This window comes from Strix aluco, chromosome 29, assembly GCF_031877795.1.
Source record: "Strix aluco isolate bStrAlu1 chromosome 29, bStrAlu1.hap1, whole genome shotgun sequence".
Taxonomy (NCBI): Eukaryota; Metazoa; Chordata; class Aves; order Strigiformes; family Strigidae; genus Strix; species Strix aluco.
In genome coordinates, this window is record NC_133959.1 from 4823821 (window position 1) to 4833439 (window position 9619).

At 55.6% G+C, this 9619-nt stretch overlaps 1 protein-coding gene across 3 annotated transcripts in view; it reads right to left on the reverse strand.

Moving 5' to 3' along the window:
- The window catches only part of CSNK1G2 (casein kinase 1 gamma 2), a 45887-nt gene extending 36544 nt beyond the window's left edge, over window positions 1–9343 (reverse strand). For 2 of the 3 annotated variants that reach the window (XM_074809015.1, XM_074809013.1), the window contains exon 1: window positions 9114–9343. The gene's annotated coding sequence lies outside the window, so the exon portion shown is untranslated. Of the gene's footprint in view, window positions 1–9061 lie in introns of all 3 variants that reach the window. The other variant, XM_074809014.1, reaches the window with a different exon arrangement.
- Window positions 9344–9619: the final 276 nt, after the last annotated feature.

Here is a 9619-nt window from a genome sequence, read left to right on the forward strand (position 1 = left end):
ACGTTTTTTGCATGAACAAACTGTCCCTTTCTCCCTCCTTTTTGGGCTCTCATTTCTCCGATTTGTCCCAGAAACCCCAGCCAACACACGTTCCCCTTCTCTAGAACACACTTCCATCCAAACCCCAAACCTTTTATTTTTTTCACTAAATTACTCATGTTTCCAGTTCCCATCACCTCTTCCAGCCCCTGCAGACAGGACACAGCTCCCCTGGCTCCCTCATTCATTATGCAGTCAATCTGTGGGCCTAAACCCCTCAACACTCATCATGGAAACGGACCAAGACTTCCCACAGCTGCACAGTGCTGCTGGGTGCCCACCCACAGCCAGCCCCATGGGTGCATGCTCAGAGGGGCTGCCAGCCACGCTCTGGAACACGAGCCCCTCTACGGCCTTTCAAACTGGGAACACAACCACAGAGGGGTTGTGCATTGTGGTGAGGACACTGTCAGAGCCTTTGGGTTGAATGGACACGGCTCAGGTATCACCACCATCACAGATGGTACCAGATGCCTGCAGAATACACAAACAGGGGAGGAAGTCAGTGTGCCATCTTCCTATACAGCCCCCAATCCCCTCCAAACTCCAGCGCCATGCCACCCTCTGAGCTGGATGGGGCTCTGACTCGCTCTGACAAAAACCTTTGTTTTGCTTCCCCAGCACCAAACTAAAAGCCAGAGCCACACTCTAGCTGGACTTGGCTCTCCTTAGCATGGCTTTAGGCTGGGATTGAGGGTTGCCTGCAAGCCCTTTGCTACACTGGAAGGAGGAAGTTCTCAGCCTTTCAGAGCTGGGCTGAACTCTGCACACAGGAGCCCAGGCAAAGCCTTCCCCTTGGGCTGGCTTGCAAACACCCGCATGCCTTTGCTTCAAGAGAAAACATGTTCTTTCCGTATCTAAGCTTAAAATAGTCAAGCATGGCCAAATGCATCCAATCCTGAGACAGAGCACAAGAAGTTGGGGCACAGGGGTTACCGTGTGGCTAAGAAAGTCCAGACTTAACATCCAGACCCAGAATTACTAAGCTGCCCTGTCTGCAGAGAGGGGCTGCCTGACCTGCCTAAGGAGCTGGGAACAGAGGACCAGGCTGCTCTCCATCGTCACCACAACCGGCCCATAGAGCCCGAGGGGATGCCAGCACAACCCGACCTGAATTCAGACATACACCACAGGATCCCAGCACACAGCTCCGCACAGCCGCTCCGCCCAGAGCCGTGGGACCAGCTCAACGCTGACCAGCAGCGACAAACACCCTTACAGGCTTACCGGAGGCTGAGCGATGGTGTTTGTGGCACAGTGCGAGGATCACACAGAAAAGAGAGGACAGGAGAAGCCACAAGCATCTCATTGGGGAGGTCCGGGGAATGGGAAATCCTGCTATTACCAGGATCCACTGCAGAGGATTTCACAGCTAATGCACTCTTGCCACCAAAGATTACAGAGAAAGCAAAAGCAGCACAGCATTTCTTTTCCAATAAGCTGCTTTTATCAGAAAGTTTACGCACGCTTCAGCCCAGCTACCCACACCAGCCCCAGCTGGAAGGCAGCTCCAAACCTGTGCCTTTAAGTCCCCCTTGGCAGCGGGAGCGCAGGACCGGGGCTGTGTGAGCAGACACACCCTGCGCAGCCCGAGCACACAAACATTTCCTCCCAGCCGCTCCTGCGCTGCGGCTCAGCCAGAGCAGCCTCAGTACCTGCCAGAGCCGCGCCAGAAGGGGAACACAGGCTGCTTTACACAGACCTGTAAATACAGAGGCTTCAACTCGTTTCCTGAAATCCCCCCTCCTTCCCCCCCCCCCCCCCCCCCAGCAGCGGACGTTCTTCCCTCAAACTTCTTCCTTAAGGCAAATAGAGTGTAACAGGCATTCTTCATCACAGGCACAAGTTAAATATTGGCCCTAAAACAACAGCAAGTGCCTTTAAATGATTCTGGCTGGAGAAGCACCTCTCTGGACTTTGATTTCTGGCTCCGAACAAAAATAGGAGCAAAGGACCGAGCGTTACACTCTTCTTCCAGGAGAAGTCGGGTTTCAGGCTCTGTGTCCCCTGCCAGGACCATAACCAGCAGTGGGAACTGTCCCCTGCTCATACATTATCACACCTCGGGTGTCTGCTGTCACCGAGCCAAGCCCACTGCAGTGCATCCTCTGCACTGTGCACAGGATTATTTTAGTCTCGTTTCCAGGTATGTGCTTATATACTCAGAGAGACATTAGAGAAGACCTGCTGGGAACTGTGGGTGCCATCCAGACTGCAGTGAGGGCATTTGCACATGTTGTCCTCCCCCCTCTTGTTGCACCACCTCCATTCTCCAAGGTGCCCACCTTTCCATCCAGCCATGCCTGGCAAACTGATCTCTCCAGTGCAGAAGATACTCTAGGTTGTTCCTGCTATGCAGACAGCCCAGCTAGCTCCCTGACGGACGTGCTAGCTCTTGCAAGAAAATATCTCAGCAAGGTAGAAGCCCGAGAAGTCGGAGAGATGTCAGCACAATAAATGGGAGAGGGAAAGGTGATGAGAAAAAAAAAAATAAAATGCGGCGAAGTCAGTACACCTGAAGCATGGCTGCACTCGGGCTCTGGGATGCTGTGGGCATTTTCCACACAGAACAGGAGAGCAGAGCTCCTGCCGTGACCCTGCAGCCAGCCCCGAGCGGCCGGAGCCCCTGCAGAGCCAGCCTTGCCTCACCCCAAAGCAGCCCTGCGACGCCCTGCGCTGCCATGCCAAGCCCATCGGCAGACGGGGCTGCTACATCACCATGCTGCTCACACACCTCCTGCTGAAGGCAGGCCTGCGTCGGCGCCTCACAGCCGAGGCAGAGGAGCCCCTGCCAAAAACCACCTGAAATCAGAGTTTCCTCCAACGCAAGGGGTCTGCCCACTGTTTCTCTGTGGCAAAATGCCACAACAGATTTACCCAGAGAGCTTTAACACAGCACAGGTGTGCCTGAACAGCACACTGCACAATAACTCACATTCACAGTGTGTATTCTATATCCAGCTAAATTCAGCGTGGTGTGTTAACTGAGCTTCCCTTTCACTCTCCTGAACTTGGGGCCTGTGGACCCAGTAAGCCCCAGGAGCACCTTGCTCGGCTCCTCCTGCTCCAAGCAGCAGGCCCAGGAGGGAGAAGAGGGGGCTGAGCAATGGAGAGCTGCTCCTTGGAAACATCCCCTGCTACTGCGTGAGATGGAGAGCTGTGACTGCTGGGCTGGAATTCCCCTTTCTCATCCCTTCCCTGCCCTACTACTTCAGGCTGGAGAATCTGCTGGGGACTCCGACAATCTCTTCTTGGGATCCCCTGGTTGGGCAGACACCCCTGTGAAAACAGCATGGGGGTTTAAAATCAGCTGCAAGTTACCCTGGAGGAAATGTTAAAGCTCCATCCCTCCAAGCACTTCCTATTCCCTCCCCAGCTGCCGAGGCCCACTGAGCGACAAGCTCCGGCAAGCAAGTTTGTGCAGGAATTCCCAAGGCTCAGGGCAGAGACTAGTCTGTACCTGTCCGCAGCAACACCTCCAGTGCCTCGTCCCGTGGCACACTGACCCCACACCCACCAGAGGCGACTGCTGCTCCTCAGCTACCGGCTGCGATCAGTCCCTTCCAACATACAGGGGGTACCTCCGCTTCCAGCACTTGTTCTAAGTCGTGTCGTTAATACTCTCTGTCCTTGGGAACAGAAAAGCCAGGCTTCAACTCAAACCTGCGTCGCCCTCGGGGTAAGAGGAATTGGCATAGTTGGGGGTGGGGGATTCCAGGAGAGCCTTAGCCTGCCCCTCGCCCACACATACAGCACAGAAGGTGCTGGAAAGCACCATCCCCTCCCTGCATCAAACTGGGGAAACCAGGCAGAGAGTATGAACTTCATCACTGCCAACAGCCCATGCTAAAAAAAGGAAAAGAAAAAGGGTTTCTTGCTTTGTTGTTTACGCCTCAGTGCTATCTCAAAAGCAAAAAAAAAGCAGTGAGATTTTCTACCTGAAAACATTGAGCACTGGCAAGAGTCTGTAAGAATGGAGCTTCTGAGTAGTACAAAACCATTACACCTCCGTTCTGGTTTTAAATTGGATTACCACTGACCTTTCAGAGCCCACTGTTCAGCCCCCCTGCACCCAGGCAATAGCCACTCTCAGCAAGACTTTCCAGCCTCCAGATTGGAAGTGGAATGAATCCCCAGAGCCGTGGCCGTGCTCCCGGGGTACCCACGAACCCCTCCCAGCACCGCTCCTCCTGCACAGGTCTGCTCAGCTGCAGACCAGCAGGGCTGCAAAGCTCTTCCAAAGGAAAGCTTCACAAAATCCAAGTTCAAGACCAACCTTAACCCCTGTTTATTAAACTTAAGAACATCCCTCTCAGGCTGACAAAGCCCGCACATCACCTGCCAACTGTCTAATTCACCATTTGGAAAGCAAAAGCCAGGCCTCCCTCATTAAAAAACATTACATAACGTTAAATAACAAGAGGCTACAGGACATTCTTTGGTTGGTGGACGTGTAAAAATGAATGATTAAAAAAATTAACACTCTTTCCTCCAGACTCTCAGTGTCTCAAACAACCAGGGAGTCCAATGAGCACCTTGTTTCCAAGACCTGGCTGCAACAGCGACTTGGCTCATTCCAACTACTGCTCCCACATTCATCTTACTGCCACCTCTGCCCCACAGACACTGAAAATGCAGCACTTCCCAGCTCTTTTTCAAAGCACTGACCCCACCAGAGAGCGGTGGGGCTGTATTCTGCTGCCTAACGTCTGATGCTGGAGAGGAAGCCAAGATCTCAGCCAGCGGCGTGGGAAACCCTTCCCAGGCCCGAGGCTCAGTTCCTCCAGACCTCGCAGGACAGGACTCCAGGCTTCCCTCACGTCACCATCTTAGCGCAAGTCTCTTTAGCAGATGAGATCATGAGAGCACTCAAAGTAAAACCTCAACTAGCCTCCAGACAGAGACCTTCGTTTCCTACAAGTGAGAATGTTTATGCTGCAACATTTTAAGCAACACAGGTCTGACTGCAGTGGAGTTAGCATGGTATTGCTTGGAAAACGCGACTGTCACCTTCCAGCCGAAGAATACCAACTTCATGGCCACTAGGAAACGTTCCTGGACACACAGTAAGCTTCTGTCCATCATCTTTTTGGAACCAAAAAAGCCAATTTAAAGTCTTTCAAGAACTGAATTCCTCTATTCCAGGAGCAAACTGTGCTCCTTACTGTGAGCTGTGAAAAGAAATCATGAACATCTCGCTCCATGTAGCATTTTGAAACACCCTGCGAAGTCTTACCTACAAGTTTCAGCTTACCTGAAGAACCGTTTCCTAAATCGCACAGCATGGGATCACCTCGGCACTTATCGAGTGTGACAATCTGCTGCAACGTTACTGTCGCAGCAAGCGGAAGACAGACAGACTTTTTGTGGTTTTACCCACACGGTGCTTGCACCCAGCATGTGCTGTACCACCTCTCCCTCCCCATCACAGCAGGGCTGGTGGAACCCGCAAGTGGTGGGGATCACAGCTCTGAGCACCTCAGGTCGAGACAAGCCTTCCAAGAGCAGACCCGTGTTTCGCCCCGGCTGCCAGAGAACCACCGGCAGCTGATAGTGCAGGAAAGACAGGGCAGGATGTATTCTGGGACATCTCGATGCATGCTCTCCAGAAAGCTTTTCTTTTAAAGCCAGTTAGTTAGTAGGAATAATCAACATAACATGCAAGGGGGAGGCTGTCCAACAGGAAGGGCTGCAGCCTGTGCAGGGATTTCAGAGAATTCCCCAGGAGATGGAGGGCAGCTAGCCTGAATCTGGGAGCCAGACGGAGAGTCCAAACACCCTGGATCCAGCTGCCCCAGCAGAAAGTCACCTTTACTCTTTCCTCATAACCGAGTCCTGCTTCTTCTCAACAGCGATGGAGCTACTGGAGACATGGACTGCCAGGAGGAAGCATAAACATCCATTCTAATAAAAACCCCAAACTATTTATAAGCACACAGCTTTTCTAATGGGAAGATACCTTGTTCTCTGGCAGAATCCCAGAGCTGCTGAGAGACCTGCTTCCCCGCCTTCCCCTCCCAGCTCACAGGGTACAGCAGGGCCGAAGCAGTCTCCAAGCCACGCCAGGTCTGGGCCCGGGGAAGGAGGCTCAGTTTCACGGCTTCTCACTGTGCCCAGGACAAGCCAAGTCTGCCTAGTCAAAGCCCAATTACAGGGCTGTGGGCAGAGCTGTTCCCACAAGCTCCGAGTAAAAAGCCGTTGTAAGCACATGAAGGAAGCTCCTGCGTTGACACCCGAGTCTCTCCCCTCTCACCAGCACTACGAGGGAAGAGGGTTTGACTCCTGACGCAGCTGGATGCCACAGGAGTAGCGCAAGGCAAAGCAGGCCACCACGCACTGGTACCAGAGCCCACGCTAAGCAGCCCTGCTGAGTGACCGGAGCGCGTCTCTGCCACAGCCCTGAGGTCTGCACCTCTCCTGCACACCCCCAGGAAGGAGTCAAAGCACAGCAGGGGCTGCTGCTCACCCAAGGCTTCCTCACCACCTCAGATAAGACTTTAGTGCCTGCAGTGCTGCAGTTCCTCTATCTGAAAAGCAGAGGTAAACAGCTTCCTCCCCAGACTGGCTCACGCGAGGACTGGTCCTTCTGGCAGGCTGTAATGCCCCCAGACCGGAGGCTAGACACACACCTGGATGGACCAGCCAAAGCAAGGGATTGCTGTTCCAGCACAGCTCATCAGAGCTCCTCCTAGCTCAGAAAACCACGGGGGGCGGGGGCGAAGGCTGCAGAGCACAATCAGGCCCGAGTCCAGTAAAGATGTTTATTGGCAGTTGCTCTCGGACATCGTCTCTTTCAACCCAGTGGGGCTGGAGGGGGTGGGGGGGAAAAATACTGATTGTCCATGAGCACAACCCTCGTGTCATTCCCATTGATCCGCTGAGTCACTCCTGTATTAACAGTTTTGACAACACTCAGGCCGCACAGGAGCTCGGAAACAGAATACAAAACAAGAGGCGATGCGAAGCCTCTCCACATACTGACACCAGCGGAGAGAAGCACTCGCAGGGCAGAATCCAGAAACCTGCTGAACTGCAAGTGCCAACTTCCTCCTCTCCACTCGCTCTTCTGAAGAGTGCTGCAACAAGAAAACCAAACACAAACCACGCTGCAAGGGCAGGAACACAGAGCTCCATTCAGTGCGTCCAGAGAAACTGCCGGACAGAAAAACAGTCTCCCCTGCAAACCACCACCAACTGCACCCCAGTCGTTTTGATGCAAGTGCAAACCAGAGCGGCAGCTGTTTTCGCAAAGAAACTACAGAACTGATTTATAAGGCCTTACAGATTTGTGAGCTAACGAGGAGGAGATCAAATCCCGAGGCAGACTGACATGGGAGGGCAGTCCTCTCTACAAGCTAAGGAGACAATCCCCCCTGGGGGGAACTGGGGGCTCCCCAAGTGTGCATACCCCCACAGACCTGAGAGAAGCCACCACCAGCCAGGCAGCAGGTTGGGGTTAGACCATCCTCATCTGCACCATAAGACTACAACCCACCCAGAGGGCCAAAAGGTGCTAAGCAGCGATAAAATCATCACCAAACAACGTTCCTATCTGTAACACACCAAATCAAAACAAACCCAACAAATCTTTGGCAAGTTCCTGACAGCAGTCAAGCCTACCCCGCCACAGAGAAGGCCTCTCCACAGGATCCCCATGGAGGCCTCCTGCCCTAATTTACAGCAATTCTTTTTCAGACGCACTGGCAAACACCAAACGTTTTCTCCAATCTGTTATATAAGACACAATTTTTAAAACTTCTGTGCTGGCAGTGGGGAGATGGGGGCACGCTGCGTGTGGCAGGCTGACAGGACAGTCCAGCTGGCAGATGAACTTATACACTCCTCAGAATTCATTTCCAGATATCCAACCACTTGTTGTACAAAAAGAAAACAAATGGATTTGTTAACGAGGCAACTTCCAAACACACTGGTGCAAACCACTCACATGCCTGCAGTCATTTCACACACGGTTTGACCCGGGTCCCGCTTACCTCTAGCTTGTTTAGAATGGATTCATTTCATGGCAACTTGAAAGACGTTTAACAAACTTTGGTTTTTAACTTCAGAAATACACCTATCACAGCAGGTCTCCGTGCTGCCCAGACCACAAGCCATTCCTCAAAAGAAAACACACCTTCCCAAACATTCCCAAAACTTCACTTTATTTGCCACCTCCTCCCCCCGCTCCCAGGTCCAAAAGCCTCACTCAGTTCCCTTCTGCCAGCCACCAAACAGGAGCCCCAGGGCTCTGGTGGCCCAGCTCCACAGGAGAGCTGCTTCTCCTCTGCAAACCTCTCTTCTCGGCTTCCTTAGGAACAGCTAAAGTCAGCTCCTGTCTGGTGGGGGCAGAAGGGGGAGGGTATTTTTCCTGTTTCTCACATTCATCCTCACCCGCTTTGCTAAAGAAAAAAAAGCTATTTTAAATACCAGATTCAGCACAGTCCCTTTCCCCAAATAAACACTTCCCAACCCCTCTGGAGGGAGGAAAGCCACATACAAAGGAGCCAACATCCTGCAAGGCTCTGGCTCCAGCGGGCAGGCCAGGGCAGGGTGCAGGCCAGGGGGACACAACCGGGGAAGGCCCGACCCCATCCCTGCCACAGACCCGGCCTCAAAGGGGCCCTGGGGGGGGGTCGCGATCTCGGGCGGGCTCAGACCCTTTCCCCAGGGCCACAAAGCAGGCATCGCCGGCAGGGAACGGAGCGAGGCGGCCCTGGGCCCTCAGCCCCCCGGACCGCTCCGACCCCAACCTGAGCCCTACAGCCCCCTCAGGCCCCCGGGCCCAGGCTGGCCCCCCCACCCCGGGCCCCACCTGACCCGCCTCCCCTCAGCCCCACCACCCCCCTCAGCCCCCCAGGCCAAGCCTGGGCCTCCCCCCGGCACCTACCTTGCCCCGCGGCCCCCACGGCCCCTTCTGCCCTCCGGGCCCTGCCCGGCCCCCGCCGCCTCCGCCCGAGGCGCCGCCCGGCCCGGCCCCCCCCCACCCCTTCCCCGGCACTGCCCGGTCCCGGCCTGGACGAACCGCAGCAACAGGGCACCCCGGCGCGGCCCCGGCGCCCCGCGGCGGCCGTTACCTCGGCGGGCCCTCAGCGGCGGGCCGCGCTGCCGCTGCCCCGCGGCCGCCTCCCCATGGCGGCGCCCCCGGCCCGGCTTCTCCTCACGCCGCCTCTCGCCTCCCCTCACCACTCCGCGGGCAGCGGCCAGCCAGCGACAACGCTACGCCGCCGGCGTAGGCTCCGCGCGCACCCATGCGCCCCCCGCCACGCCGCCGGCGCAAGCGCCCTTCCTGAATACCAACTCCGAAGCGGAGAGGCCCGGCAGAGCTCGGCGCAAGCGCAGCCGACGGGAGGGTGGTGGCGCAACGGCGTTGGCGTAAAGCGCGTTCGAGAATAGCGGACTTGAGGCGAGCGACGGAAGGGCGGCTTTGCGGCAACGCGGGCCACTTTACGGCAGCGCCGCGCTTGGCAGCCGCCGGCGGGGCCTCCCGTTAACTCCCTCCTGCCCGGCGGGCGGGGGCGGGGCCCGGCCCGGTGTGGGGGGGCTCGGTACGGGGCCCGGCTCCGCCGCGGGGACAGGCCCA